Below are 24607 nucleotides of genomic sequence, written 5' to 3'. Positions count from 1 at the left end.
TATATAAACAAATTTATACTGTGGATTATAATCTAAATGATATCCTGGAAAAATAGATGATATCATACATCTATAATACTGCCTTAATTTAGTCCATTAAATTTTTTTCTGTTTTTTTTTTTTGTTGTTGTTTTGTTTTGTTTTTGGGTCACACCCGGCAGCGCTCATGGGTTACTCCTGGCTCTATGCTCAGAAATCGCTCCTGGCAGGCTCGGGGGACCATATAGGATGCTGGTATTTGAACCACTGTCCTTTGCGTCTAAGGCAAATGCCTTACTTCTGTGCTATCTCTCCAGCCCCCGTCCATTAAAATTTGATTGTCTATAACACATAGACATAAAAGTCTATATCACGTAGACATATAAATTATCTATATCACATAGTTCATAGTTAACTGGCATTGTATAAAAGCATTGCCTGTTAAATTGAATCAGAAGTTAGAATACAAAATATACGGAATTAAAGGAAAGACTTACCTATATGGTTTTTTGAATCACACCCTGTGGTTTTCTGGTACCATTCTCAGATCAGTGCTCTAGAAATCATTTCTGATTATTTTTAGGTTTAAACCTGGCTTTTTGCAGTCAAATCATGCTTTTCAGCCTGTTGAGCTTAAACATACAAAACCTGGCTTCCTTTTGGCTCTCTGTAAGCATTCAAGTAGTAAATGTCATGAGGAAATGCTTTGGTGATTTTCAAGAACAATGGAATTCAAAGGCCCTTTTTCTGGGGGAAAAAGTATGTATTTGATGGATAGTCTCTGATCCTTTTTACTGAACTTCCAACTCTGGTTGGAATAATCTGCCAACACTTCACTGTATTTGGCCCAATATGGACCAATAGCTGTCAGGCAAGGAGATTGATCTGTGAGACAACATTATCAACTCATCCAAAATCCACACAGAGAGAGAGGGCCTTTGCATGAGCTCTTCTAGCCAAACTGAAGTCTTTGAAAAACAAAAGCTTGGTCTGGAAACAATAGCATAGCAATTGGGGCAATGTACTTACATGATGGGGACTTGGCTTTTATCTTTGAGGGCCAGAGAGATAGCACAGCAGTAGGGCGTTTGCCTTCCAAGCCTCGAATCCAGGATTGATGGTGGTTCAAATCCAGGCATCCCATATGGTCCCCGGTGTCTGCCAGGAGTGATTTCTGAGTGCAAAGCCAGAAGTAACCCTGAGCATTGCCGGGTGTGACCCAAAAAATGAAAACCAAAACAAAACAAAACAAAATTATCCTTGGAAACCCATATGGTTCACCAGCTTCACCAGGAATAATAGCTGTGCACAGAGCCAAGATACAACAGAAGTTTGAGACAATATGACAAATGTTTCCAGTTTCTGCTTGTAGTCGTCATTAGCATTTACAACACTTTTATTATTATTGGGATTTATTAAATCAATCCATAATGCTCATGTTGAGAAAAATTTCTTCTAATAGAGGTCCTCCCTCATCACTGATGAACTTTAGGAATTTATTTTTAAGAATCTGTTTAGGGGGGCCAGAGCAGTGGCACAAGTATTAAGGGGTCTGCCTTGCCCCTGCTAGCCTAGAAGGGACCTTGGTTAGGTCCCCTGGTGTCCTATATGGTCCCCCAAGCCAGGAGCGATTTCTGAGGGCATAGCCAGTACTAGCCCCTCAGCATTACCAGATGTGCCCCCCCCAAGAAAAATAATCTACTTAGGGGAAATAGTCTACTAGAGTTAACCAAAATCTGCACTTTAAATATTTAGCTAATGTATCTATCACAAAACGGAACAATTTTCACAATAAGATACTACGATTATAGAAAGCATTGTAAAGAAATAAAGAACCTCTGTAGAATAGAAAGCATTAACTATATATATAATGAATAAAATTAAGTGATGCAAGATTTGGGGATTTAGGTGAAGGTTGAGATTCTAGGGGTTCATGAGCTCCTGCTTTATTGAGAATTAAAAAGTTTAAAGTGGGAAAGCTAAAGAAACAGTACAGCAGATAAGGTCCTTGTCTTGCACACCACTACCAGAGTTGATCCTCTATACCAAGTATGATTCTCTGAGTACCACCAGGTATGATCCCTGAATACAGAGCAAGGTGTAATTCTTGATTTCTATTGGCCATGATCTAGAAGCCAACTAAAATAAAGTAAAACCTAAAATTGGAAATCAAAAAGAAGAAATCATAAGAAAAATCATAAAAGAAAATCAAGTACCCAAATGAGCAGACAGAATTGTCAGCAAAGTTCTCTACCATGTTGATCACTGGTGTCTTAGCCCTAGTGTGTCCTTAGCACTAAGTGACATGAATACTCATCCCCTCGGGATTCAAACAGTACCACAGATTCCTGAGCATCACAACATTGTCCTTAACTTCTTTCTGTCACTCTCATAGTGCAGATGTGATTGACTTTGAATAGCAAAGAAAGAGCATATCTTCTGAGTATGACAAATTAAAAAAAAGAAAGAAAGAAAATAAATCTCAGCATTAATAGAACCTAAGGAGGAGAAAGAAAGGAGCTTCATTCATTAGTCAATTGTCTGCTGTTGTGAACCTTATCTATTATTTACTTAAATAATTATTTTTGTTCTTTAAGTTACATAAGTTGCCAGCAGGCAGGAAGGTAAGTCTCTCATAATTAGGGTTGAGAGCAAATATACAATACTAAGATACCTATTTTATCTTGTACCAAGAAGCTCAAAGGTATGATGACCCTTGAGAGACAGGCACCCTGCTGTTAGGCCAGAAATGCATATGAGTGTGCATGTGCCACGTTCTGATAAGACTGAACACCCTGAGAGGACAACAGATGAAAAAGTTATGAAAAAGACCATCACATCTAGTTCAAGGTCTCCCCAGGAAAGCAATCCTGCCAACAAATTTTAGCTATATAGGAAACTAGTTTGGGAACTTTGGGAAACCCTATAAAATAATTTGTGATATCTCTGGTTAAAATAAACTTAATCAAAGCAGAGGCAATATACATTTTATACCCTAATGGATTGGGCTGTTTACATAAATTATTTCATGCTTTAATACACAAACAAAATTTAATAAAAATGAGTCACTTTAGAGATATTTTAGGTTGGTCTCTTGCTGTTTGTAAGACAGATGGCAACATTTCTAGAGTCATAAATTTAAATTATAGAGTATATTCCACAGGGCATTCAAATGCATAATTTCAGATATATTTGACTACTTATTTTTCATAAATATGTAAATATTTTGTTTCATCTTCGGGGACAAAAATCAGTGTATCACTTTCAAATAATAATCCAAAGTTAAGTAATAGCTCTTGAACTTGATTCCAGAAATTGTAATGACTATAACTGGCCATTATAAATGACTTACAGAATCTGACTTTTCAAAGAAATTATTCTACAAAGAAAAAAGGTTATAAGTTATATTAAAATTAAAGAAAATATCTTTTGATTTAACATAGAAAACAAGAAAATTAAAAAAATAAAATTATTTAGTTGAAAGAGAATCTTCATATAAATAAAAACAAGCTAGCATAGAAGTATAAAATCTATGCTAACCTAAAAATAGATTTAATTCTAGTTAAACTTAAATATATTTAAAACCTGATACTGAAATTGACCTTTCAAATCTATTTAATGTCTTTGGAGGACAGATTTACATGTAGACATAATTTCTCTACTAGAAGATAACAATGGACTACTTGCTGTGCAACTGTGTATGTCCCTATAAATTAATTATGCACTGAAATTTCTGAGTTCAACTAAAGTTGACCTTCAGTGAACTTTTTCTAGTGTCATGTACACAATATTCTCACAGTTCTACCCAGATGACAGTAGATATTATCAGATCTTAATGAAAATCAAAATTTCTCTATATTCAGTAATTAGCTAGTAAAACTAATTAGTAGAGTAACCCACAAAACCAGTGTTAAAGGTGATTAAGCCAAGTTAATGATTACAAAAATAATTATACTTCCACAGTGAAGCTTAGAATGATAATTGGACTGTCTATCCCAGTTAATTAGATAATTAGGGCACCAAGATTACAAAAAAAAATCTTGGAGCAGTGGGAAAAGTACATTCTATAGAAATTTCACATTTAGATGTGCTCCTTAGTATAATTTTACATCCCATATCTTCTGAGGTTAAGACAATGTACTTTTCTCTCTCTCTCTCTTTTTTTTTTCAAAAAGTAGTATTTATAGAATGAATATACTTATTGCTATTAGCTTCTTGCCTTCCAAAATATATTGGGTCATATAAGCAATAAATTTCTATCAAAATAAAAACTAACATTCATGATTTTATTGCTTGGTTAGACCTAATAATAGAGTAAAATCTAGAGGACATGTACATCTTTTAACACTTCAAATATCAACTAAAACATTTAAAATATAAAAAGATATTATATAAAATCTACCCTTATTATCATAACTATTTTACTATTATGTCAATTTCCTTTTTTTTTTTTTTTGACCACACCTGGTGATGCTCAGGAATCACTCCTGGCTATGTGCTCAGAAATGGCTCCTGCCTTTGGGAAGGGGGGATATGGGATTTCGGGGTATTTAACCTTGGTTCCTCCTAGGCTAGCGCTGGCAAGACAATCCTTACCACTTGTGCTACTGCTCCAGCCCCTATGTCAATTTTTTATTTCAATTATCAATATGTAGTATGATTCATCTATATATAAGATCAAGTATATGCCACATATGTAATCAATTTATGATATAAATCAATGTAAGTAAAAAGTTCAAAATATTAAAGATTGACAGCTTAGAATTAACAACTTATAGAGTTGCTTAATATGATCAACATTAATCATTTTTTGGGGGTGTTTGGGGGAGCCACACTCAGTGACGCTCAGGGGTTATTCCTGGCTATGCACTCAGAAATCGCTGCTGGCTTGGGGGACCATATGGGACATGGGGAATTGAACCATGGTCCTTCCTAGACTAGTAGGGCAAGGCAGACGCATTACTGCTTGCATTACTGCTCAGGTCCCATAAATCACTATTTGTTTTTTTTTTTTTTTTGGGGTCACACCCGGCAGCACTCAGGGGTTATTCCTGGCTCCACGCTCAGAAATTGCTCCTGGCAGGCACGGGGGACCATATGGGACGCCGGGATTTGAACCGATGACTTCCTGCATGAAAGGCAAATGCCTTACCTCCATGCTATCTCTCCGGCCCCATGAATCACTATTTGTATAAATAATATATACACACATACAGCTGGAAATATTTAAAAAATATTTATGTTTTATAAGAATTAGTTTCTAAGTAATAATTTTAAGTTATGTTACTCATTAGACTATAGTTAAGTAAAAATTAGAATGCAATCATATTTTCATATTAATAATTTTGACATTTTAATTAATAAGTGCAATAAGTATATTGTTAAAAATAAACCTCCAAGTTTGGAGAAAAGTCAGAAAACAAAACAAAAGAGTCTGCAAACTTCAAGCATTAGTGAAGATGTGGAAAAACAAACATCTGTGTATCACTGGTAGGGCTGCAAACTGGTCTAGTTCACTCTTGTTTTCTCAAAGTGTAAAAACACAGAATCACAAAATTACATTACTATTGTATAACCCACAATCCCACTCCCAGGTTTTTATCCAAAATTGAAAACAAGAACTCTATCAAACATATATACATACACATACTTAGAAGAGCATTATTTCTGTGTGTGTGTGTGTGTGTCTGTGTGTGTGTGTATTTCTTTGTGTGTGTGTGTCTCTTTTCTTCCTGGTTACAGCCAGTGAAACTCAGAGGTTCACTCCTGGCCCCAATTTCACTTTGATCCACATCTCCACACTATTTGATCCCTATGGTATGACTTGGTGGCCCCTTAGCACCACTATGGCGCAAGAAGCATCACACTCCCACATTCCCACTCAGTTAAACTCTCTAACTCACCAACAGAAAATCGTCAGGAAAGGCATTCACTGTATTATTTGTATTCACTGCTTGTTGAAATACTGTCTAGTCCAGTCTTTATGGAAAACAATATGTGGATTTCTCAAAAAACATATGACCCAGTTATACCACTCCTAAATATCTTAGGAACATAAAAACACAATACAAAATTGCCTTCTGCACACCTATATTCATTGCAGCACTATTTAAAACAGCTAGAATCTGGAAAAAACCCAGATGCTCGGCAACAAATGAGTGGCTAAAGAAACTGTGATATATATATATATATATATATATATATATGTATATATATATATATATATACACAGTGGAATATGCAGCCTTCAGAAAAGATAGTCATAAATTTTTTCTATACATAGATGGACATGGAAACTACTATACTGAGTTAAATAAGTCAGAGGGAGAGAGATAGACATGGAACAGTCTTACTCATTTATGGGTTTTAAATAAAATAAAATATATTATTTTAATAATACCCAGAGGCAATGGAAATGGGGGCTGAAAGAACCAACTCATGATATAAAGTTTACCACAAAGGGTTGTGAGTGCAGTTAGAGAAATAACTACACTAAAAGCTATTGTAACAGTGGTATTGAGTGAGAGAAGTACGATACCTGTCTCAAATACATGCAGGTGTTGGGGAGGAGGATAGTGGGGGTCATTGGTGTGGGATGTTGCACAAGTGAAGGGAGCTGTTTTTCTAAAAAATAAAAAGTTATTTGCAGTCCTAATTTGAAAAAGATCTAACTTTGCTGAAAAATACCAGCTTACATATATTTATCATTAATTTAGCTATTATGTAAAACACAGGCATTTTAACATATTTTAAATTTTTTGGGGGGTCATACCCGGCAGTGCTCAAGGGTCACTCCTGACTCTAAGCTCAGAAATTGCTCCTAGCTTTGGGGACCATATGGGATGCTGGGATTTGAACCACAGTCCTTATGCATGCAAGGCAAATGCCTTACCTCCATGCTATCTCTCTGGTTCCTATTTTAATTATATTTAATTTGTTTGTTTTATGAAGGGTTTGTTTCATTTGGGTATTTTTTGTTTTTGTTTTTGTTTTTTTGGCACTCAGAAATTACTCAGGATCAAGCTATGTCAGCCTCACTCCAGGAAAATTCTCTACCTGCTGTACTATCACTCCAGTCCATATTAACTATTATGTTATAAAGTGTTGTAACAAAAAAATTTTATTTTATTGCAAGTGTCATTATATAGATATTAAAGTTTTTAGTGACAAGCTTTATAAAAAATAATAAAATGATGTTTAGGTTAGCCATAGAAAATTTAACTTCTTCTCTCATAATAGTTCGCATAAAAATTTAAAAGTCAAGCTTAGTCCAGACTGCAGCACCTATTTATATATAAACTGTAGTTCTTTGTTTTGTCAAGGAAATGAAGCTCAGTGAACATGAGGTAACTTGGCCTATATATTGGGACTTAGTGCTTAGTGGTGTGGAGGAACATCGAGAATGAAGTCTGGAACTCAGCACCAGAGGATTAGGGCCAATGACTCAAGAAAGGAAATGAAACTTGTGAAAAAGTGCTTAAATATTTTTTTAAATTTTTATACCAGTGTTTGAAATCTCTCCAAATTGCAAATTAGTCACCTGGGAAAAATAGGAAAACACAGACCTTATATCATCATTTTTGTTTGTAACAATCTAGGCAAAACATGCCTTTCTTATTCCTCTATCATGTTCCTTTTAAGATAAATTTAACTCCAATCCAAACTGAAAATGAATTTTGGAAAATGCTCTTCCCATAATGGAAGGAATTGCTGTAATGCTTGATTAATCATTTACATTCATATGCCTCTGATACATACATAATCATATAAGTGTAGAGGAGTAAGAAACTATTTTTGAAAAATTCATATTACACAGAAACGTTTGAGTTTTTAAGTGATTACAAATCAAGTAGGCAGCTGTTGTTTTAAATGTCAAATGCCCTTGAGACTTGAACTTTCGTGTGTGTGTGTGTGTGTGTGTGTGTGTGTGTGTGTGTGTTTGTATTTGGGAACTTTCCATGCAAATTTACGACATTGGAGACATTAGAGACATGTTAGCTCACAAAGCTTTAGCTCTAAGGTAGAAAGTTCACATGCCAATGTGATAGTATTAAAATAAAACTGCTAGGTATAATGGAAAAATAAAATCCTATGTTGAACAGAAAGAATGGACATAGAATAATCAGAGCAGATGGGTTGGACTTTCCCTGGAGATATGTAGGCTCCAAATTTTGGAATGAAGTAAATTTAAATCCATAATGCTCGGCTACATTTAAGATGGTACAATTTTTAAATAAATAGTCTGCATCCAAGTTTCTCTTAATCTGGAAATTAGAGAGCTCTCAAGTTTGCTGGACACCATTTGTGTTACACTATTTTTTTTTTTCTTTTAATTTTTGGGCCTCACTTGCTGGTATTCAGGAATTACTCCTAGTTCTGCCTGCATTCAGGTTTTATTCCTGGTAGTGCTTAGGGATGCCATAGATTGGATTCAAGTTAGCTGTGTGCTAAGCCAGCACCTCATACTGACTGTGCTATCCCTATGCCCCAACACTATTTTGGGTAACAGATGAATATAACATTTGGTCAAAAAGCAAACTTGGGGAAAGAAAAGCAAAGAGATCTTTTTTTGGTTTGTTTTGTTTTTATTTGGGGCCATACCTGGTGATGATCAGGAGTTATTCATGGCTATGAGCTCAGAAATCACTCATAGCTTTGGGTGACCATATGGGATGCTAGGGATCAAACCAGGACTATCCTGGGTCAGCCATGTACAAGGCAAATGCCCTACTTATGTGCTATTGCTCCTGCCCCAAGCAAAAATATTTTTTAACTTTTTTGGGGGGGGGGTTTCGGGCCAAACCCATTTGATGCTCAGGGGTTACTCCTGGATAAGTGCTCAGAAATTGCCTCTGGCTTGGGGGGACCATATGGGACACCAGGGTATCAAACTACCTTAGTCCTTCCTTGGCTAGCGCTTGCAAGGCAGACACCTAACCTCTAGAACCACCTCACCGCCCCCCCCCCTTTTTTTTTAACTTTTTATTGTGGCCAAAGTGTGTTACAAAACTTTCAGAGTAATATTTAAGGTACATAATGACAAAGAATCAGGGGCATTCCCACCATCAGTATTGCCCTACCTCCACCCCTTTTCCCAGTATGCATCCCATTTTTTCCTAGTGTAACTGCTAGTGTAACTGGTTCTCGCTTGTACAGCTTGTTGTAGATTGGATATCGATTCTGTTGTCATTTACTTTGGGTTTGTGTTTAAGTATGATCATTTTTTATTTTTAATAAATGTTCATATGACTGTCTGGTCCTGGTACCATCCATTTTTCCCCTCAAATTATGAGGCTGAGCAAGATGATTCCAGTAATGTGGTTCTGTTGGAGGTATAAGAGACGAAAGGGGAAAAGAAAAAACAAACAAACATGCACACACACTCCAAAAAAGAAATTAAAATAAGAAAATAAAAGAGAACTAAATACACAAGAATGTAAGAAAAACATAGTATCACAAAGACCTGTTTAAATTCAAGTAGGAATATCAATCTAACCTGATATTTTAGGTAGAAGGAACAAATACACAAAGAGTCACACAAATAAAGTAACAGAGTTTGGATACTGAAACCTAGATTATCAAATGCTTAACCATGCCACCATACCAATGTGAAAATATGACATACACTTACTTGTACAAGAAGAACAGAACTTTGTAGAAGAAAAAATGCAAATGGCAAAAAGACACATGAAAAGATGCTCCACATCACTAAGCGTCAGAGAGATGCAAATCAAAACAACTATGAGGTACCACCTCACTCCACTGAGATTGGCACACATCACAAAGAAGGAAAACAGTGCTGGCTGGGATGTGGAGAGAAAGGAACCATTTTCCACTGCTGGTGGGAATTCCATCTAGTCCAACCTTTATGGAAAACGATATGGAGATTCCTCCAAAATCTGGAAATTGAGCTCCCATATGATCCAGCTATACCACTCCTAGGAATATACCCTAGGAACACAAAAATACAATATAAAAATCCCTTCCTTACATCTATGTTCATTGAAGCACTTTTTACCATAGCAAGACTCTGGAAACAACCAAGATGCCCTTCAACAGATGGATGGCTAAAGAAACTGTGGTACATATACACAATGGAATATTATACAGCCGTCAGGAGAGATGAAGTCATGAAATTTTCCTATACATGGATGTATATGGAATCTATTATGCTGAGTGAAATAAGTCATAGAGAAAGAGAAAGATGCAGAATGGTCTCACTCATCAATGGGTTTTAAGAAAAACGAAAGACACTCTTGCAATAATTTTCAGAGACATAAGAGAGGAGAGCTGGAAGGAGCAGCTCACGACATGAATGAAGCTCCACCACATAGAGTGAAGAGTGCTGTTAGATAAATAACTACAGCAAGAACTATCCTAACAATGTTAATGAATGAGGGAATTAGAAAGCCTGTCTTGAGTACAGGTGTGGGTGGAGTGGGGTGGTGTGAGGGATATTTGGGACATTGGTGGTGGGAATGTTGCACTGGTGAAGAAGGGTGTTCTTTACATGACTGAAATTATACAACTGCTATCATATTTGTAATCACGGTATTTAAATAAAGATAAAAAAATTTTTCTAGATAAATTCAATTGTCAACTGCTCTTCAAAAAAACAGAACTCTGAAAAATTATATTCATCTAGAGCACTGTTGAAGGAATGGGTGTGGAATATTATATATTATATTTATTAAACTCAACTATCAACGATTTTTACACCTGTATTCCATGTGCTTTAGTAAAAACAGATGACAAAATAAAATAGTTTTCATATAGAGTGACCATACTTGCTCGATACGTAGAAGAAATGGTTCAGCAAGACATAAATAGAGGGGGCCGAAGAGATAGCATGGAGGTAAAGCTTTTGCCTTTCATGCAGGAGGTCGGTGGTTTGAATCCCGGCATTCCATATGGTCCCTTGAGCATGCCAGGATCGATTTCTGAGCATAGAACCAGAAGTAACCCCTGAGCACTGCCGAGTTTGACCAAAAAAACAAAAAAAGACATAAACAGAATCAGTATCTAGAAAGGAGAGAGATCATGAGAGAAAGGAGAGAGAGAGAGGAGAGGAGAGAGAGAGAGGAGAGAGAGAGAGAGAGAGAGAGAGAGAATGAGGAAAGGAGAAAGGAGGAGGTCTGAGAGGAAAAGAAAATTCAAAATGGAGACAGTCCTGGCATCTTAACTGTGAAGTGATTTACATTTTAAAATGCATAATTATACAAAATTATATTCCAAATAAAATTTTAACTGAACATTGTTGATGTTTTCCAGTATAATAGCCACAAATTTCAACTTTGAATCTGAGCACAACATTTTTGTGAAAAAACTCACAAGATCCTACCTGGAATAAATGTTTCCTATCAGTAAAATAGAATTAGAGAAAATCATAGAATATATTAATTTAAGGTACACTAAAATGCACAATAACATCATCAGCAAAATATTTATTAATATGCATAAATTAACATGTTTTATTTTAATTTACTTCAGTGTGTTGTTGTTTTTCTAAAATAATGATATTGATACAGGTGATTAGTAATTCTGGTTGGCCAAAAATATTGTTATAAACTAATATTATTAGCCAGGAAATTTCTGTTAAAATGTTTACCTTGTGCAAAAAAGAGAGCTGCCCCCAAATATTAAAACTTTATAAAGGGCATTAATTGGACTTAATTATTCTAAGGGTAAATCACCTCCTGATTGTCTGACCAGCACAGTTCACTTCAGGGTCATATCTGGGACAGTCTGAGTAGTAAAGACAAGCTGAACACAAATAAATACCCAGGGGAAATGATGGTCTGGGTCTCATTATTCAGACTTGACACATATGTCAATTGAAAATTTTTGATTTTGGTTTCTCCATCAGTACTTAAACTCAAACATTTTCCAGACCTGTAAAAGTGAACCAATTTATAGGGAAATGTCATTGTGTTGATTAGCAATGATATTGAGCATCTTTTGAGATGCTGAGTTTTCTTCACTTCTCTATTGTCTGTCATCTTAATCATCTCTCAATGTCTGTTATAACATATTTCTTTTATAATTCTTCTCTAAATTTTTAGAGAATTCAGAAAATAATATTTGGCTTTCTTTTTTGTTTATTTTGTTTGGTTTTGGGGCCACACACAGTGATGCTCAGGAGTTACTCCAGGCTATGCACTCAGAAATCACTCCTGGCTTGGTGGTCCATATGGGACACCGGGGATGGAACTGTGGTTCATCCTAGGTTAGAGCCTTCAAGGCAGATGCCCTACTGCTTGTGCTACCGCTCCAGCCCCATGTTTGGCTTTCTTTAACTATAGCATTTTCATTAAGGACATTGTTTTGGATACAGACATGGGAACAAATTTATTAGTTAGAACTCCTGATTATGTTTAATTTTGGTTCATTTGCTCAATCCAGCTATGTTTAAGCGTCATCTGAAAAGCTTTTAAAAAGAAAAAAATGTCCTTCTCTGAGACTTCGATTTAATTGATCTGCACTATGGTGTGGCAACAATGCTGCCTTGTTTCAAGGTGAAGTCAGATAATCACATGTTAGATGTATTTAAATGCAGTCAGCTGTGTGAAATTGCAGCAAGTCTTACTTATCATATTGAAAAAAAAGGTGCATAGAAGTCAGTGATGTGGAATTATTTTAACCTCCTGCTAAGATATTATCCAAGAACTCATTATGCTTTGCCATTGTCACCTGTTGTTCTGCCACCTGTCCCATATCTTTAAGTGCTGTATAGTGCTGTAAGATCTCCTTAGCTCTTTAGGACCTGCCTTTCATAGTAAGTTTTTGTGACATGTCAGAGCACCTGCTCTGGATTATTTGCTAATGTTCAACCTTCATCAAATTAGTCCTTTGATCATTTAATAAATATGTACATATATATAATTTTTTCAAATACCCAACATAGTTTAAAACACTATTCACTCGCATCAAGCAGGCTCTTTTCCCATCTGTCTGCACTAGGCCTAAACCTTAAGAGTTCTTTTTTGACTTTTACCCGAATTTTGATGATTTAAGTATTACATTTCCAAATTCTCTAATTCCATGAATAAAATGAAAAGACTTCTAACATGTCATTGTGAGCCTAACACTTTATATGTGTGTATGTGTGTGTGTTTGTGGGTGTGGGTGTGGCTGGGTATGTTATGGTAATACTAAACTTCTTTTTAGCAGAAAATGTGATTATCAAGTGAATAAAAGCTATATTAAATAAGATATACTTGAACTCAGTTTATACTCATTTTTATATGCTTAGTTCTACATGGTGATTAATTTCATACTTATATATAATTTTTATTTTTATAACATTCTAATCTCATGTTACATGCAAACACATTCAATCTTAACTTCGTTAAGTTAAACCTTAAAAAGGACATATTTGTGATTTTTTTTCAGAAGAAATACTAATGATGTTTTAGGTTTTATGTTTATACTAATAATGAATAGTTATTATATTCATGCTATTGTGACTGTTTATTCAACTGTTTCTAATAGGTATGTGTGGAAAATTCTCTCTGAACTTTAGTCACCTGTGTCTGGTTTTGCTAATTGTATCCCTATAGCTAATATACTGAAATCCACTGTTTTCCAGTCTACTGGTAGTTGTCTTCTTGGGGAACTAGTCAGGTGACAAAAGTGGATCCCTGCTAATGGTGATCAGCGTTTTTACAAAGGAAGCTTGAGTGAGTACACTCTCACTTTTCATTTGCCATGTATAGATGTAAGAGAAACCAGCTTTATGCAGTTCAGAACAGGGGTTTCCTCAGAAACAAACCACACTGACATCATGCTAAACTATCAAACTATAAAACTATGGAATAATTTTTATTATTGATTTATCCCCAGCTATTGAAACTTTGTTATAGTTCTCAAACTGAACTTAGCATTTCTATTATTCTCAGCAACAAAATATTATACATATATACCCTTTAAATAAATAAAAATATCTAGCTACAGTGCACACATTTCTCATAAAGCTTTGACTAAAGCAATATATTGAAATCTACTTAATTCTTTGTGCTCTTGTAATATTTTGCTCTGCATTCTGCTGTTTAGACAGTGTGCTATCCACAGAGAGGTATATTGCCTCTACATAATACTGATTTGAATAATAGCATGAATTTTTATCTGGAACTCACCATGTTTTCTTATGGCATATTATGCAATGTGTTGGTGATAAAAGCTGTGAATTGAATGTTTGGTTACTTAGATTTAATTGAATTCCACTAAAAAGGACAAAACAAAAAGACTATAGTATCAAGCAAAATGAAAATGCAAAGCAAATTTATAAACAATAAAGCACAAATTTTACTGTAGAGAGCAAATTGGTATAATTAGAAATTATGTCTACTTTAAATTTCATGTAGGAGAAACTTAAGAAAATTATATAAGAGAAACAATCATTTTCTAGAGATTTTTGTGATACATATAAATATATGCTACTGAAAAACATATTATTTTGATATTATACAGTTTATCTTGAAAGCATTTTCTTGAGAACAATGATGTACAGTTGCATACTTGAAAGTGTTTTACTAAATTTATCTGGATATTATTAAAATTATGAGAAGTGGCTTTGACAAATATTAAAATGAAGCCAGATCACAGTGTGGTATAATATTAATTTAAAGTAATGATTATGTTAAGTTGTTTAAAAATATAGTATTTGTCTTTTTCTTTAATACAATCCTCCCACAAACAAATTTCTTTCCTCTTTATAAAAGACACACATTAATAAATTAATCAAAGTTTTTATTTAGAGCTATCATTGAATCAAATAGACAGCCTTGAAAATTAAAATTTGTTTAATTCCTCATAACTTCTCCCTTAATCATCTCACAAATCATCTGGAGAGGTATGTGTAAATAATATATATCCAAGTGTTCATTGTGACAGTTTAATATTAGTATTTATCCTTAACAACCACCTTCATCAAAGAAAAGATGAAACTATTCTTTGCCTTTCTACTCTATGTTCACAGTGTAAGCTTCTGAGTCATTTGTCTGCTAGTCTTGCCAACACAATTCATCCTCTGCAGGCCAGCAATATCCTGGGGAATTTATAAGAAATGTAAATCCTTGAGGTCACTGCAAAACCAGATTCCACACTGTTGGAAGCATCTTGTGTGCTTTATACGTGGATTAAAGATTGAGCAACACTTTTTCTTTACCAGCATGCTTCCTACAATGTATTTTATTTCTAAACCAAACTAATCCAGAGGCTCATCCAAGTCTCCCACTCTAAGTTTCTATCAAGTAAAAATAGAATTTGAATTTTTTTTCTTCTTGTTACACCATTGAGTAGTTTCACTTTCTATATCTTTCTTTCTTCCTCTCCCCTTTCTCTGTCTCTTGCCCCTCTCTTTTTCTCTTTCCCTTCCTCTTTCCTGTTATACTGTAATGCTAGTGATCTCTACGGACCATATTTTTCTTTCACTAGAAGGGGGAGTTATTCTTGAGCATTATGTGGAATGTAGTGACACAAAGGCCAGAAACAATTAGTGGTATTTTTAGGTAGTTTGTCATCCTAAACTTTTTATTCTGCTCTCTCATATCATTCTGCTCTCTGGCATATCATTGCTTTTTGCCAGCAAAAAGTTAAACAAAATCAGACTCATGATTATTTTATCCTGCATTAGAGGATTAGTTCAGACCTTCATAGCTGCAAAGCCAGTTGGCTAGTATATTTGAAAATAAGCATACTTTAAGAACATCTGTCAAATGCTACTCTACTTAAAACTCCTTTTATTATTTTAATGTTTGTACCTCATAAATCCAGGAGTAGTGATGTCATTTGCAAAAGTGGCATTGTGAGAATAATAACCTAGATCATTCTAATTCTTTATCCAAGAAAAAAAACCCTTACCTAGAGAAACATTTAAGTGGATGTAAAAGGACTTTCACTAATCATTATTTTGTATTCCAGAATTCTTAAGATTTTTTTATAACTTTCATCACATCCTCAAAAACAAATGTATAAAATTTTCTTAACCATTGATGAAAATCAGTATTAGAAACTCAATTCTATGGAGATTTATGTTCCATATCTCAAAAGGCAAAATAAGATAAAGTAAATGATAATTCATAATAATGTCATAAAAATAATTTTTCCTGTGTTTCTCTTGAACATAGGAAAATTCTAAGATAAATATGCATGCATATTGTTTTCTATTTTATTTATTTATTTATTTATTTTTTGGTTTTTGGGTCACACTGATGACGCTCAGGGGTTACTCCTAGCTATGCGCTCAGAAGTCGCTCCTGGCTTGGGGGACCATATGGGATGCCAGGGGATCGAACCGTGGTCCATCCTAGGCTAGCGCTGATAAGGTAGACACCTTATCTCTAGTGCCACCTCGTCGGCCTCATGCATGCATACTTTTATAGGTTAGAATATGTCATCCTAAGTTTTCCCCAGCATCAAAATGATATTGCCTTATTATAGTGAATAACATATGATTTATAATTAAGAATATGAGCAAAGATTATATAGAAACATGATGAATAATGTAGATACAGATAAAGCTTTACTCTTCTAATTTAGGTCATATTTAACCATATACATGACACTACAGTATTTATTGTTAACATAAAACCTCATGAAGTCCTTATTGTCTAATAGATGTTAACAATCCACATGGAATGGCAAATATTTCAAATTTTTACTTTCAGAAAATGTCTTACATCAACCATGAATAATGCTCATTCTTTTTTATTAAATTTTTGTATTGCCAACATTTTGACAGCCCTAAACTCCCAAAGAAAAGTATTGGAAGAGAAAAACCCAGTGCATCAATTTTTATAAAACTTACCAAGGTCATTATCAAAAGATACATCTAGTGAAGATGTACATCTAGTGCATCATCTATTTATGTCCAACTTTATTTATTTATTTGTTTGTTTATTTTTGAGTCACACACCCAGTAACACTCAGGGGTTACTCCTGGTTATGCCCTCATAAATCACTTCTGGCTCGAGGAAACATATGGGATGCCTGGGATAGAACCCTGTTCCCTCCTGGGTCAGCCATGTGCAAGGCAAATGGCCTACCACTGTGTTATCACTTTGGCCCCTTATTGGTGTATTTCTAGAGGGAAGAGAGTATTAAATAAAAAAGATTTTTTAATTTATCACATAGCCACACAAATACAGTCACTGTTCAAGAATTTCAAATACTATTGCTGATCCTATAGCCATAGTGGTGTATGTTTTTGGCAACTAAGTGTTCCAGAAATATGAAAAGGTGAGAAGTGCACTCACTCCAAAAGAATCCTGATGATATCAAACCAAATACTGGCATATCTGGAGTTTGGCCATATTGACTTCCTTCACAGATCTCTGTCACACATCAGCAGTAAACCATGAGTCTAGGAATGCTTAGTCTTGCCTCCTTAATTAATTGACAAAATATTTATTTATTCAAATTAATTCACTAAAATTAACAATAATCATAATTTCTAGGTCAGAATTATTAAATACATACTTCCTTTAGGCATGTTATCTTTAAACAATGTTATAGTTGGGGGTCATTGGATATAATATCATAATATCATCTTAAAGCACATTTGTTTTACACTTTGGTTCTAAAAGATTTAATAGAATGATTTTTAGTAAATTCTTTAGTAAATTTTAGTAAATTCTTATCATTAGCACTTTGTATTCAGTCAAAATATTTTATTACTGAACCAAAGTTCAATGGGTAAGGCCTTGTCTTGAACAGGTGACTCAGGTTCAATCTCAAGCAACATACATAGTTCTACAGGCTAATTCAGAAATGAGTCATGAGTACAGAGCCAAGAGAAAGCCCTGATACTGCTATGTGTCCCTCCCTATCCCCATGATATAAGACCAAATGAATAAGGGACGAAAATAATTCACAAATGACCAAGAAAAGCATTGAAAATAATCTGTATAAACTTCTGTCCAAATTTTGTTCTGCTATTAGCTAATAGTCTGAGTAGAATAACAAATTCTAATGTTGTGTGTCTCAAAGACCAATATTCTAAGTGATAAAGAGAAATCATGTTTATGATATTTATTATATAATTTTATAACAATATAATAAAAACTAGTTGCCTAAATCAAATTTATATTTAGCCAATTAAAGGTCATGATATTTTGGCTTGCAAATTTTATCTGGTACTTTTTTAAAAGATTATGCATAATATTATAAAAAATTCACAAATGAACTTTTGAGGACCTCTAAAGTTAACTATGAAAAGATATTACTCTGGAATGTGAGCCTAAAAAATAAAATAAATCACATATAATTTAAATTTAACTTAGCTTAAATAATAAAATGAAGTGAAAATTAGAGCAAAAATATTGAAAAATAAAATTAGGTAGATACAGTGAATAATTACAAAATTCATAGCTAGTATGCTGCTGCAATGCCTTGTGGGAAATGCTTTCAGCAACAGTGCCTTGAGCCCACAGTGGACAAGATAAGGAAATCTCTGAGTTTCTCCAACTGACCCTTAGAATTCATAGAACAAAATCATTCAGATCGTTAGTTATACTTCAGAATTGGAACCTAAGCAAAAAGGAGAAAAATTTATCTCATTTGTCCAATGTGATCAATTGAATTTTTGGTAAATTTGTTGAATTGCTACAAGTTTTTTGGGGGTGGTGTATTGTTTGTTTTGTTTTGTTTATGTCATTACCTCGTGGTGTTCAAGATTTACTGCTGGCTCCATGCTCAGGTTCAGGGATCACATGCAACCATATGTGGTTTTGGGATTCTAATCTGGGAGCAAAGCAACCGTCTGTACTGGATCTCATGACCATGTTGGAAGAATTTTAAATGTTCAAATTCATACTCTGTATTGCATCATTGTCAATAAACCTAATTGGTATCCAAGAATAATTCAGGACTTATCTATTTGCTTAGATATTAAAATAATTTATTCTAAAATTACCTTTCTATTTTCAACATTCTAATTTGTGGTATTAATTAAAGAAAACATCATCTACAACATAATGTTAAAGATAACCTATAATACCTCTTTTATACACATCTTTATTGCAAAAATATTATAATGAAATTTATCAATGACAAAATTAAAATGATCAAAAAGTTTAAAGAAATATTGAGAAGAAACACGTTTTTAGTTCCTTTTAACTCCTGTGAATAATAACATCTTCGTTTTAATACCAGCCTTCTTTAATTTTTATTTAAAAAGTGTTTGAGAATTAAAAAATGAATATTTTATCTTAGCAAAATTGAGCCAGGATGACTTTGTAAGGCCTTAGAGATTTAATACTTCTGTAATAGATAGGTCACATTTGCTATTTCTAAATGTGTTTTCTTTCTTATTTTTACAGTTCTTCAGAAAGTACAACTTTTGTCTATTTTTTTTTCTGTTTCAAAAACTCAAGATCACCTTGACAATGATTGCTCCATTTGAACCATTTGAGAAAGCACAGCAGAGCAATTTTACAAAGGACTAAACAGTTTCAAATGGGCTGAGATACTGATTCCAGACAGCCAAATGACCATTAAAACAGAGATGGGCGGTTGTGGAATATGAAACTAATTTGAGAAATGGGTATTTTGACATTTTTTATTACACAAGCAGTCATATAAACTCTAAAAAGTTCCTTCTATATATGGAGGAAAGCTATTCTTGCCATAGAAATGAAAGGACAGCTAAAGAGAAGAGCTCATTTATATAGATTTTCAGGTGACTAAGATAAAAACCAACAATACCAAAATCATATAAGTGAGGAGAAATGATAAGTGCAGGAAACCACTTAGCATTTGACCCTTGCCACTCTGATCCTTTCAGAGACACCGGCAGTTGACATAAAAGCAAATAAATAAGCAAGCAGGCTAGAATTAGAAAATATTTAAAAGTTCCACTGAATCTTAGTTAAAATCAAGTAGTAATAGTTATAATATATGTATATATATATATATATTAGTAGTTAAAATTTCTCTTTAAAAAGAATTAGAAAGGAGCTCTATGAAAAGTTGTAAGAAAGGATCTATTTGCTTAGCTGTGCAGTTTAAATTGTATAGGCCATGCACAAGGCTTATTCTGGGCTCTGCGTTCAGGGATCAATCTTGATGCTGCTCAGAGACCCATAATGGTGCCAGGGCATGAGGCATGAGGCATGTATTTACAAGGCAAACAATAATTTTATCCATCCCAGATCTCATTACTCCTGTGTTTTGTTTATATTGTGTTGTCTACTTAAATCTAGGGAATCAAAATGGAGAAGACAGAAAACCAAACAAAATTAGATACTCTTGCTTTTTCATGTCTTACAGTAAGCATAGATCTTCTGTATGCTTTATTATCTATATAAAAGCAAAGAGATTATTTGTAAAATAGCGTTGAATAAAAAAAAGAATAGCACTTGATCCCATTTTTGTTTACAATAAAAAATTACCTGAAATTGTTTCTATCATATTCTTGTCCATTAGACTGTATATATGAACTTTTTAGAATAATCACCTTATTATTTTCTGGTTTTCATTTGCAAAGTTTGCTGTGACTTTGCCTTAGAGGGTATGCAAATTTTGTGAGATATAAACCATCTCATTTCTGATTTCAGGAAGTCAGCATAACCCATCTGCTGCTTTCACTTCCCAGCTGTATGCAACCATGCCAAATTGCTCTAAGTTGAGCTTTATACTATCTTTGTAGGCTATCCTTTACCCTCCATGCTTGCATTTTTCTTGTGTAATTCACCATAGATACAGGTGCAGATGGTGTGTAAGAGGAGTTATGCATATGGGAACATGTAATGTTAGACTCGCGAGGCTTCTGACAACTTTGAATTACAGTTCTACAAAAGTGAATTTACTCCAAGGCTGGACATTAGTGGAGGAAAAAGCATAGCAACCTTAACCTAATGGCTGCCTTTAAATCCAAAGTCACTATATCCATATTTCTTAAAAAAGTTGTTTATTTACAATACTGCTTGCACATTTCTTGAATTTTTTATTTTTCATACTGTTTTTTAAATAATTATTAGTGAATTAGAGATGGAGTCTTTATATTTTAATATGTATTAATCTACCTCACATCATTTAGGAGGAATTTCCCTCTTCTGTGCCTCTTACTATCAGTGCCAATGTTATATTCTAGTTAATAGTAGTTATTACAATTTTTTCTAGTATAGAGCTCTGCCTTAGTATTTTTTCTTGTATAGAAATTTTTTCTAGTATAGAGCTCTGACATTTTCGTTGACCTCATTTACCTATTTAAACCTTAAGTATCACATCTAATATTATCTTTTAGCAAAACCTTTCAAGATTATCATGGCCAGTTATATGGAATCATCTTTTCTCAACATTTATGGCAATATTTTTTAAATTATTTTGTCTAACTTCACTTGGTGATTCAATTTACACTTTGAAAGCAAAGTAGAAATGCTATTTTTTAATTTTTTAAATTAATTATTTATTTTTGGTTTTTGGGTCACACTCGGGGTTACTCCTGGCTCTACAATCAGAAATCGCTCATGGCAGGCCCCAGGGGACCATATGGGTTGCCGAAATTGAAACACTGCCCTTCTGCATGCAAAGCAAATGCCCTACCTCCATGCAATCTATCCAGCCCCAAGATTTTTTATTATTATTTTACCCATCATATTTCAATAAGCCCACATAGTATTCAAACACATTTAGAAGTTTACATTCAAAACTACTTGGGAGCAATAGATATTTAGAAGATTTTTTATATGTTATGATCAAATTTATACTTATGTATTTCTTTTTAGTATACCATACATAAATTATCGTAAATATGGGTATTTATGCTTTCTAAATACTTTTTAATATTATCATTTATCTTTATTTTTACAGTCTCTAACAAATAAAGTTGTCAAATGTAGCTAAGGATAGAGAATATGGCCCATCTACACAAACACGCACACACACATGTACGGCATGCCCCATATATTTGTCATATAGATAAATCAGTAATAATGTGCCTTTCTCCTCATTTTCATCTGTACTATATAATTCTCTACAATGTTTCTATTGGGAAAGCCAGGGCTTCTGTCTCTTATTTCTGCATGTTCATTGTAATATCAAAGTTAAAATATATATGTTACACTATTTTTCTTTTAATTATTATATGCAAAATAAAAATTAAAGGCTGGATAGTGCAGGAATCTGGTTAGAGGCAGAAATTTTCTTCTCATGTTGCTAGCCTGGATTTTACCCAGAACAACAGCTAGTCCCCCGAATTGTACCAGGAGTGTTTTTTGAGCAAAAATCCAGGAGTAAACACTAGACACCTCAAGGTGTGGCCACACCAATTAGTACAAAAATACAATTTATTTAAAAAAAATTTAAATTAAAGTAAGTAGTCCCTGTCTAACGTCTTTTGTTCAAAAAAAAAAACCTATAATAATGTAAAGAGATCAAAGTAGGGTAGTAGATTAGTAGGCCTTGGAAGCTAGTGTTGAACACACAATAGGGAAGTAAAATGGTTTATCATTGATTCTTTTCCAGAATGAAATTGAAATGTATGTATTGAAATTGTTTATCAAGTCATTGGCAGCCCTAGATGCAACCCAACGTTCATATATTTTCTTTTCTCCAATAATCATCAGACCTTTTAGAGAAACTGACAAAAAATACTATTGCCAAGATTCTCTAACTAAAATCTATTGTTTCATTTAATAATAACAAAGACCATGTATATTTAAAACATAAAAGGTAGTTTATATGTCATTGGAATAAACATAAAAATACAGAACAATTCTTCATTAGTCAAGTTAAGATTTTTAATAACTTTTAATTATTTCAGATAAAATAACATAGTTTCTATTTCTCCAATCTATCTACCTGACGTAATGTTGTCTATTGTGTTTTAGGGTAAAAGAGAGACATTAGTACTAGTTGATATTGTGTGCATAATTTTAAAATTATAAAATGGTTTTTATGTACTTCTGGGCCATTTAAATTTCATTAAATTATTCTGTCTCTCAATACCAGGATCTTAATTCATGACCTTTGCTCATCGTATTTTCTCTCCCCTAATTGTATTTCCCAATGTTGGTCAGTTTTAATAATCTGAGGGAAAATTGCTTAGGGGAAATCTTATTATTATTCAGTTTCAACAAAAGCAAAAGGTAAATTGTGCCTTTAGAACACTTGTACAAAAAGTCTGAAAGTGACAGAATAGCCTACGTATTGATAAATTTCCATAGAGCTAAAAATTTGAATAATAAGTGCATCATGTTATAATGTTAGAACAATTATTATGATTTAAAGTAGTAATTATAGCCCTGTTGAGAGTAAGCTCTGAACACAGAACCAGGCCTGGTGTGGTCCAAAAAACAAACACAAATTTTAATTTGAATATTTTATAAAGTAATAATTAAAAATTAATTACATATTCAAACATTTTCTTTATAAGTGTAATTCAAAAGTGAGAAAGGAATATGTATGCTCAAAGTGTTCACATAATTGAGTTATTAATTCTGTAATCAAAACTATACAAAACTTCATATTAGGTGAACAAAACATACAAAAACCTCAATTTTGAGGTAGATTAAGTATACTACAATGTTAGTTTCTATTATTAATACAAATGAGAAGATAAAAATATAATACAAAGAGACTTTTTTGAAGATAAGGATTTTATTTTTAAGACTGTATCATGACTTTTATAGCAATGCAATCTGGCAGTTGAGCTATGTGAAAAAACCACAGAAGAGTAAAAAATGCTAGAAATTATTAAAAAAAATCCATCAGGTCTCATAGCAGGAAAGAAAGTGGAGAAATAGATGAGCCTAAAATGAGGAGAAAACATAAATTCAAAGAAGAAAGAAAGCTTTGAAGTTGGTAACTGCCTCTGGACAGTTAATAATCACTGAATGCTACGTCTTGGGTTTTAATTATCTATATATTTAGGGAATAAAAAATGAACTTGAAATCTGCATATGATGCATTGTTAAATCATAAACCTCTAAGCAAAGTGTGAGTTTATGAAATAGGACACTTTGTATAATAATTAAATAAATTCAATCACTACCTTATAAAATGCTGTACTTATTCTTTCTTATAGACCTGTATTTTATGATGAAGGAGGGTAATTTACCAATAGAATTGTACAAAGATTGGGCTGGAATTCAACGTACTCTGCCTCACAAAATAAAGTATAAGAAGATGGCTTTTATACTTACCTGGCAGGGGAGATACCATGATCACGAAGGTGGTTTCCCCAGTGCACTCCGGGTGTGCTGACCCCTGCGATTTCCCCAAATGTGGGAAACTCGACTGCATAATTTGTGGTAGTGGGGGACTGCGTTCGCGCTCTCCCCTGAGAGGGAAAATAAAATAAAAAAGAAGATGGTTTAAACATGTCTGATTGACATCCAGCAGATAACTAACTATCAAACCTATAGGTAATCACCTTTCAATTTAGCTTTTCAAAAAATAACACAATGAAATGTCAATTCTGTACATAAAAAGCTCATGAAAAAGGAAATAAAACATTTTCAGGATCTATAAACAACCCAAGGACCTCAGAACAGACATGTGTATAAAGAAATAACTGTGTATATACAAAAGGAAATCTATCCAGCAATAAGAAAACGTAAAATTGAGGGGCTGCTGTTATAGAACACTGGGTATGTGTATGTATTGCTTGTGGCCAAACCGGTTCAAT

The 24607-nt window shown here is 33.6% G+C and overlaps 1 pseudogene; it reads left to right on the top strand.

Annotated features, from left to right (window-relative positions):
• Window positions 1-24114: 24114 nt before the first annotated feature.
• LOC126002830 (uncharacterized) lies at window positions 24115-24262 on the top strand (annotated as a pseudogene).
• Window positions 24263-24607: the final 345 nt, after the last annotated feature.

This window comes from Suncus etruscus, chromosome 2, assembly GCF_024139225.1.
Source record: "Suncus etruscus isolate mSunEtr1 chromosome 2, mSunEtr1.pri.cur, whole genome shotgun sequence".
Classification (NCBI taxonomy): Eukaryota; Metazoa; Chordata; class Mammalia; order Eulipotyphla; family Soricidae; genus Suncus; species Suncus etruscus.
The sequence above is the reverse complement of the archived record's forward strand: the minus strand, read 5'-3'. Positions and strand labels throughout refer to the sequence as shown.